Below are 8,587 nucleotides of genomic sequence, written 5' to 3'. Positions count from 1 at the left end.
AAAGATTCTTGATTCCCTGGCTCTCTCACTGGCCTCTACGTAGTCTGATGGCTTATCCTGCCCAGATGGATGTTCCTGATCCTATATAGGTGAGAGGATTAGCTAATAATAATGACGTGCCTGTCACCTACACTCAAGGAGAGAGCCTTCCCCATTCTTCCCTCTGATTCACAGTAGGTAACTGAGCTGGGCCATACTTCTCCCATGACCCTCCACAGTACACATTTTGTAAACATACTAACCTGGGGCCCCAAAGTCCCATAACATACGTCTCCATTCCAGTAGTCTCCAGGAACATGAGACAGAGAAGACCTTATACACTGGCTCCTATATGCAGGTATATGACCCCAAGGATCAACACTTCCGGCTGGAAATGGTAGGAAGATGATGGTCCTGGAGGAAGTGAGCTTTGAAAGAGGGATGACATTTTCACATCACCTGGGAGGGTGTTTTGTGAGGGACTGGCTTTGCATCTTAAGTAATCGGAGACCATGATTCAACCCCTTATCTTCAAAGTAACCTAGCAGGGATGAGGGGATTCCTTCATACAATACTGGATAGAGGCTAACACCAACATATTAGTATCCGAGTTCTTTGATTGGAATCCCAAGAGCTCTGTGATTGGTGGAAATGTTTTAATGTCTCTGGGCTTCTGTTTTGTTATGTAGGACTGGGGACAAGAATAACTAACATTTATTCACAACTGCCACCTGCCAAGCTCAGATCAAATCCATCAAACCCTTGCCAGGATTCCGTGAGTGAGACAATGTTATTGGCCCCATTTCACAGATGAGAAAACAAAGTTGCACAGCTGGGAATGGCAGAAATAGCACCAAATCCAAGCAACCTGTCTCCATCATCTATGTCCTCATTCTTAATGGAGAGTAGTAAACAGTGCCAACTTCTTCACAGGGTTACTGCGTGAATCACGTGACTCAATTACCTGGTGCTTAAAGCAAGCAGTTCTACCACCTGCAGGTCATTGCTACTGTAATGGGGACACGGAAGGAGAAGAGGACTTGGGTAGAGCGGAAGCAGCAGGAAAGGGAGGTGGGGTCGGCTCTGCTCTCTTTTCCCATCTTCCTCAAGAGCAGCGGGGATGATGTGATTGGTGCCCCAAAGTGCACGATTTTGCCTCCTGTAAAATTCACAAAGACATTCTGTGCTCGGTTCAGACCAGGAGCGCTGTGATCCCCGGACTCTGGAGCTCTGAGTGCAGGCAGGAAGGTCACATCACTCAGCTCCTGTTACTCTGGGGCGGCATTTCCTTCTTGTTTCAGTTTCCTGACTGACAGCCACCCCTCTCTCTCCGGGGGACTGACCCAGTGTTCTGCTCCCCTGGTTTGCTGCTCAGTCCTTTATCAGGCCTATGGCCTATCCTTCTCTGTCCCCGAGTGTGACTGTTTACCCACAGTGCCTTGCCAGCTGGCTTCCAAACGAGCTCGGCCCACAGGAAGGGCCAACAGGAAATGAGAAGACAAAGGAGAAAGGTCAGAGTATTTCTTCCTGCTTTACTGGTGTCCGACCTTGGCTATGACCCTTCACTGCCAAGGCAGCCATCTGGGGTGCTCGACAGTCAATCCAGTCCTGGAGTACTGGAACTGGATTTTCTACTTCTATCCTTTTAGTCTGGGGATCCCTAGTATCTAGGTGCCTTATCCCCCTTATTTGGCTCCCTATCCCTTCTCACAGCACGATGGCCCTGCTGAGCTCGAGAGTGAACCCAGAGCCTGAGCCTCGTGTATTAAGCAATCAATCACTTACCAGATCTTATTAAGTTGCTCAAGCTGGCCTTGAACTCACTCTGTAGCAGATTTTTGAACTTGTAATTCTTCTGCTTCAGCCTCCTGAGTAGTTGGCATTACAGTCCTGGGCCACCAAACAAGGACAGAAGCCTTGTCTCAATTCACATTTTTCTTTTTTCTTTTTTTTTAAATTTACTTATTTATTATGTTGTTTGTTTATTATGTTTACAGTGTTCTGCTTGCATGTGTCCCTGCAAGCCAGAAGAGGGCACCAGATCTCATTACAGATGGTTGTGAACCACCACGTGGTAGCTGGGAATTGAACTCGGGACCTCTGGAAGAACAGTCAGTGCTCTTAACCTCTGAGCCATCTCTCCAGCCCAATTCACATTTTTCATTTCCATCATCTGGACAATTCAGATACCCGCCAGGGCCTTGGCTGATATGTCTACACGCATGGGGGAATCCCTTTACCCATGAGGCCCACAGATAGACCTGCATTTTCCCCCCACTAATTATCATGACAAAAGTAATCTGGTTGAAAATGCTGAGTAGCATAGTTTCAATGTTTACTGACATTAAGATCAGTAGTGATCAATACATACTACTTGATCACGTGATACTTCCTTATTATCGGATCTCCTGTTGTTTCTTTGAATGTGGGTGTGGGTGTGTTGAGGAGAGGATGGACATACACATGTTTATGTATGCATGCCTATGCATACATAAATGGAGGCCAGGGGATGGTATTGAGAATTCTCTTCATTTCTCTCTTGTCCCTGTGAGGCAGCGCCTTTTTCTGAATGCCACTTTTTTTTTTTTTCTAGACTGACAGCCAGCAAGTCCCTGTAGTCTACCTGTCTCCCACATCAATGCTGGGGTTACAGACCTGCTTAGGCGCACACCTGGGTGCTGGGTTCTGGTCTCCAGCTCTCGTACATATTCAGCAAGCACTCCTAACTGCTAAGCCATCTCTCCAACCGCAGCATCCCGTATCGTTTGTGGCCTTAAATATATTAGGCATACTTTCCTTCATTGATAAATATATTTCAAAATCAGTGAATTTATCTCTAATAGCCCTAAATCAAGATTCTTAATGACTACATAGGACTCTATCGGGGCCTGCACTACTCCTCTATTACAGGACATTTACATAGGCTCCAACTTCTCCTTGTTCAAAACACTTCTTCATTTAACATCTTTGCACAATATGAAGTACTTGAAAATGTGGTCTGATGGACTCAGGATGATGCCATCCCTAAGCTTCAAGAGCAGGGTCACCTCTCTTAAGAAATGATCGTCTCTGCCTCCCTCCAAAGCTGTGAGGCTCAGCTGAAACCCCATGAGTTCTTTATAAACTGCAGAGGTATAGGGTACTGTTAGAAATCAGTCTGAATCTTCCACATTTGTCCTACTTAAGGAGTGGGAGTCTTTCTTCAGAGACCTTTATGCAAGTATTTCTCTTTAGAATAACAAAGGATTGTGTATGAGAAAAGCAGCCATTTTGTAGCAGAGTAAACTACCAGCTGTATGTTAACACTCTCCATCCCTTCTAAAGGACAATGGCCAACACTCAAGGAATTTGAGTCCCTTGAAAGGTCTCTCCCTGTCAATGGTTGCCCCTGCTCCTGGAGCTGATTAGTCATAATGACTACTCTCTGTTCCTTTCTTGATAGTCTCCTATAAAAAGCACTTCAGATAACTCTGCTTGATTAAAAAAATTGAACAGTAGTTTAGTTTTTTTCTTTTTTTTAAATGGGAACTTTTATGTCAAGCACAGAAGCCACATTGACATCCCAAATGAAAACTACCCCTTCACTCAGGAGGCACTCCATTTTGGATGAATTCTTGATTCACCTTCTAGGAGTCTGAGTTCATGGATTTTTTTTTTTTTTTCTCTGCTATTGCTAAGGCAATACTATTAACATGTCAGAACAGTTTCCTGGAGCAAAGAGTCTTAGAGTGTTTTCAATCCTTAATGAAAGTCACCAGACATGATTTCAAACTCCGACTTGAATCATGCTTAATGCTATCTGTTAACTAGTGTGAAAAGAAGAAGTGCCTATGCGTTGAAGTGGTTGGACTCTGCAAAGAAAAGAATGTTCCAGGGCACGATATTCTATCAGGTTGATTATTTTCTGTTGTAGTTCAGGTTTTCCACCAAAAAAAATTCAATAAAGGGCATATAACCCTATTTTAAAATGTCAAGATGGAGTTTTACTTTAAATCCCCATGAATTAAGAAAATGCACAGAGCCTCCTCTTGAACTCTTTTTTTTTTCAGCTACTCAATCATTTTTATCTCTTCTGTGAAGATAGAAGGGGGAGTGAGTCCTGCATGATGTCTCTGTGTCGGATGTAGCTGGCCTTCCCATTACAGGGGCTTGATTTCTGTCCCAGGGAAGCAGACACCTGCTACCTCGCCGGACAAGCCTGGTCCAGTGGTGCTGGCCAGGAAACGAGCGGGGGGGGGGGGGGTTGCAGAGAGATGCTGAAATCACTTTTGTTTCCTTTCTTTCTAATTTTATCTCTGTAGATGTTTCACTGTTTCCATGTGCTTATTCATTCCCATCACCTCCATTGCCTCGTTTTTCTTTTTTTCAGTTGTGTAGTCAACCAAAGAAAATGAATAGGAAAAACAATTACGATAGTGAAGAAAAAAGTAGATTCAAAACTGCCATATGTGAGACCCTTGGGAGTCTCTGATTAATTTTCATTTTCATCATTTAGTTCTGAGCTTGGCCTGTTTCAGTAAATGTGTGAATAAGTCTGGTCATGGGCTGGGTTGGCTTACAGCTCCAGAAAAAAAAAAAAAAAAAAAAAAAAATGAACCAGCTTAAGTCTCATTGGTGCTGTGATGGATTCATAGAAATGCACTTCTGTGAGCAAGTGTTCTCAGCACATAGTTGTGGACTTTTATCAGAGAAATTCCCAAAATAGGAGGCCTGTAGATATTTTAGAACAATCAGTTAGTTCAATTCTTCAAGCACAATTATTCATACCTCTATTGGGCTTTCTTTCTCTCTCTTTCTTTCTTTCTTTCTTTCTTTCTTTCTTTCTTTCTTTCTTTCTTTCTTCCTTTCTTTCTTTCATTCTTCCTTCCTTTCTTTCTTTCTTTCTTTTTTAATTAAGAAATTTTCTACTCACCCTAAATAGCACCCACAGATTCCACCTCCTCCCTCCTCCCACTCCCCAGCCCTCCCTTCCAAGCCACTCCCCCATCCCCACCTCCTCCAAATCAAGGTCTCCCATGGGGAGTCAGCAGAGCCTGGCACACCAAGCCGAGGCAGGTCCACACCCCTCCCCGCCACACCAAGGCTGTGCACCACAGGCACTGGGCTCCCAAAAGCCTGCCCATGCACCAGGGATGGATCCCGATCCCCTTGCCCAGGTGTCCCTCAAACATTTCGGGCTAAACAACTGTCTCCCGTATCCAGAGGGCCTAGTCCATTTCCATGGGGGCTCTGCAGCCAACAGTCCACAGTTCATGGGTCTCCACCAGTGTGGCCAGTCATCTCTGCACATCTCCCCATCATGATTTCAACGTCCCCCGCCCGCAGAATCCCTCCTCTCTACCATGGACTGGATTCCCAGCCCCCAGCTGTGGATCCCTGCATCTGCCTCCATCTGTCACTGGATAAAGGCTCTATGATGACAGTTAGGGTAGTCATTAGACCGGTCACCAGAGTAGACCATTCCAGGCACCCCTTCGATCACTGCCAGCAGTCCATGACGGGATGACCCTGTGGATTCCTGAGAGCTTCCTTGGCACCCTGCCTCTTCCCACTCCCATGATGTCTTCATCTATCATGGTATCTCCTTCCCTGCTCTCCCACTCCATCCCCACTCCAGCTCGACCCTCCCATTTCCCTATGTTCTCACCCCCCATTCCTTGCCCTCTGCCACTCCTCTACCCCCAGCCCACTCATGCAGATTCCATCCACTTCTACTTCGCCGGGCAATCCCTGTGTCTCAGGGTCCCTCCCTGTCAGCTAGCCTCTCCGGAGCTGTGGGCTGCATGCAGTCTGGCCATCTCTTGCCCTACATTTAGTATCCACTTATGAGTGAGTACGTACCATGTTTGTCCTTCTGAGTCTGGGTTACCTCGCTCAGGATGATATTTTCTAGTTCCATCCATTTGCCTGCAAATTTCATGATATCATTGTTTTTTACTGCTGAGTAGTATTCCATTGTGTATATGTACCACATTTTCTTTATCCATTCTTCAGTTGAGGGGCATCTAGGTTGTTTCTAGGTTCTGGCTATTATGAATAGTGCTGATATGAACATAGTTGAGCATGCGTCTTTGTGGTAAGATTAAGCATTCCTTGGGTATATGCCTGAGAGTGGTATAGCTGTGTCTTGAGGAATATTGATTCCCAATTTTCTGAGAAACTGCCATACTGATTTCCAGAGTGGCTGTACAAGTTTGCATTCCTACCAACAGTGGAGGAATGTTCCCTTTGCTTCTTCGATTTTTTTCTTCAGAGACTTAAAGTTCTTATCAGACAGGTCTTTCACTTGCTTAGTTAGAGTTACCCCAAGGTATTTTATATTATCTGTGGCTATTGTAAAGGGTGATGTTTCTCTGATTTCTTTCTCAGTCCATTCATCATTTGTATCCTGCCACTTTACTGAAGGAGTTTATCAGCTGTAGGAGTCCCTGGTAGAATTTTTGGGGTCACTTATGTATATTATCATATCTTCTGCAAATAGGGAAAATTTGACTTCTTGCTTTCCTTGTATCCCCTTGATCTCCTCTTATTGTCTTATTGCTCTAGCTAGAACTTCGAGTACTATGTTGAATAAGTATGGGGAGAGTGGACAACCTTGTCTTGTTCCTGATTTTAGTGGAATCACTTTAAGTTTCTCTCCATCTAATTTGATATTGGCTGTCAGCTTGCTGTAAATTGCCTTTATTATGTTTAGGTACGTTCCTTGTATTCCTGATTTTCTAGAACCTTTATCATGAAGGGGTATTGGATTTTGTAGGCTTTTTCAGCATCTAATGAGATGATCATGTGGTTTGTTTGTTTTTTTCCAGTTTGTTTATATGGTGTATTACATCAACAGATTTTTTATATTGAACCATCCTTGCATCCCTGGGATGAAGCCTACTTGGTCATGGTGGATAATTTTTTTGATGTGTCTATCGGGCTTTCTTATCCTCTCTTTTTTCTTATTCAGGTTTGTCTACACATCTCACATGCTTGAAATTCCAACTCTTAAAATTGTAATCAACTAACAAATAGTCATTAAAAAAAAAAAAGGATCCTCAATGGGTCCAGTTGGAAAAAATAGGTGCCAACAAAATCGTGGCAAAACTACTTGTAAAAATTCAAAATTAGGGGACTCATAATATGTTGGGGAAGACTAGCAAAGGCTACATATAGGAGCAGAGATGTAAGCTGAGCCACACGTTAGAAGGTTGGGTGGGGCTCCATAGGGTAGACAGGAGGATGGAAGGCATGGCATTTGTAGAATACAAGTTGACAGAGGTGTGGCAATAAGTTTGAACAGGTGTATGAAGGTGACAGGAATTTTCACAGAAGAGCAATGACAAATGATGGGGTGTGTTAGAATAGTGAGTCTGATGAAGAAAAGTGTCAGGATTGGGGCTGTACCCTGTGAACTCTAGAAAGTCACTGGATGTTTGGGGGCAAGAAAGTGGCATGGTGCATGACGTCTTTGAAGCTGATTAATGTGACACCAATGGCCCACATGGGCATGAGGAGCCGTTTCCTAGTCCTGCTACAAGGTCTTAGAGAGGCCATGATGTCTTAGAAAGAGAGGGTGGTGGCTGTGATAATGAGAGAAGTGTACGACCACTGCCAGGCAACCTTGATTAAACTCTGGTGACTTCCTACGGATGCTTTAAGAAACGCTTGGTGGGCAAAGCATTTCCTCTCCCTCCAAGGACTCCCCCCTTCCCCCACTCTGCCCCATTGCTCTTGACAGTTGGATAAACTATGCTTCACAGGGAGGCCGTGGATATCCCAAGACTTAAAGTGGGTCAAAGTGCATGATGAGCACTATGGAACAGTCAGCACACTGTTTGAGAAATAATCTCTCAGGCCACTGCCAAACATCTCTAGTGATACATGGTCTTCCATGGGAAGAAACAACAACAAAGAGTGCTCAGAGGAGTTTTGAAGGGAGCCTTGGACAAGAAACTCTGGGCTCCAATTTTTTTTCTTCAAGTTGTTGCCATTTGGACTGTGTTCGATTACTCTGACACCAAGAAAAATAAAGTCTCTGTGTTAAGTATTTTATTATTTTTTTTTCTGCTTTCCCAATTACCTAGATTGTTTAAGGTCCTTGTCCTTTCCACATCTGGACTAGAGGAATGAATCATCTGAGAGACACCCCCGAATAGAAGTTTCTGTTCTCGGCAGTAGCTCTCTGCGCAAAAGGCCTGTTAAAAAAAAAAAAATTGGGAATTGGGCAAGAGTAGCTGCGCAGTTGTGCAAATTTCCATCATCTAGGGGTCTCAAAGTCACTGGGCCTGGCCAAAAGAACCTCAGGTGTCCTCAGAGGAGAAGAGCCTTGCTTCTAAGAATGTTCTTTTCGACTTCCCCATTTCCTCCCATGACAGGCATCCGCGGGGTGACAATTAGGTGTGGTGGGTGGGCATTTCTGTGGGCTGGCAGCCTATTTTAACTTCCAACTGTGGGAGTGAGCTTTAACTCGGTGCTAAAATTAGGGGAATCCAGCAACTCCTGTGGTTATTTCAATCAGCTCCCACTTATTGAGTAGCAGCAGCAGAGTTAAGTAATAATACGGTAACCTTGCCAAGACAGAAATGAAATGCAGAGTGGTGCCCAGTTGGATCTGAAGTCTCTT

Source organism: Peromyscus leucopus, chromosome 11 (assembly GCF_004664715.2).
Source record: "Peromyscus leucopus breed LL Stock chromosome 11, UCI_PerLeu_2.1, whole genome shotgun sequence".
NCBI classification, from domain to species: domain Eukaryota; kingdom Metazoa; phylum Chordata; class Mammalia; order Rodentia; family Cricetidae; genus Peromyscus; species Peromyscus leucopus.
Note: the sequence above shows the minus strand (reverse complement) of the source record.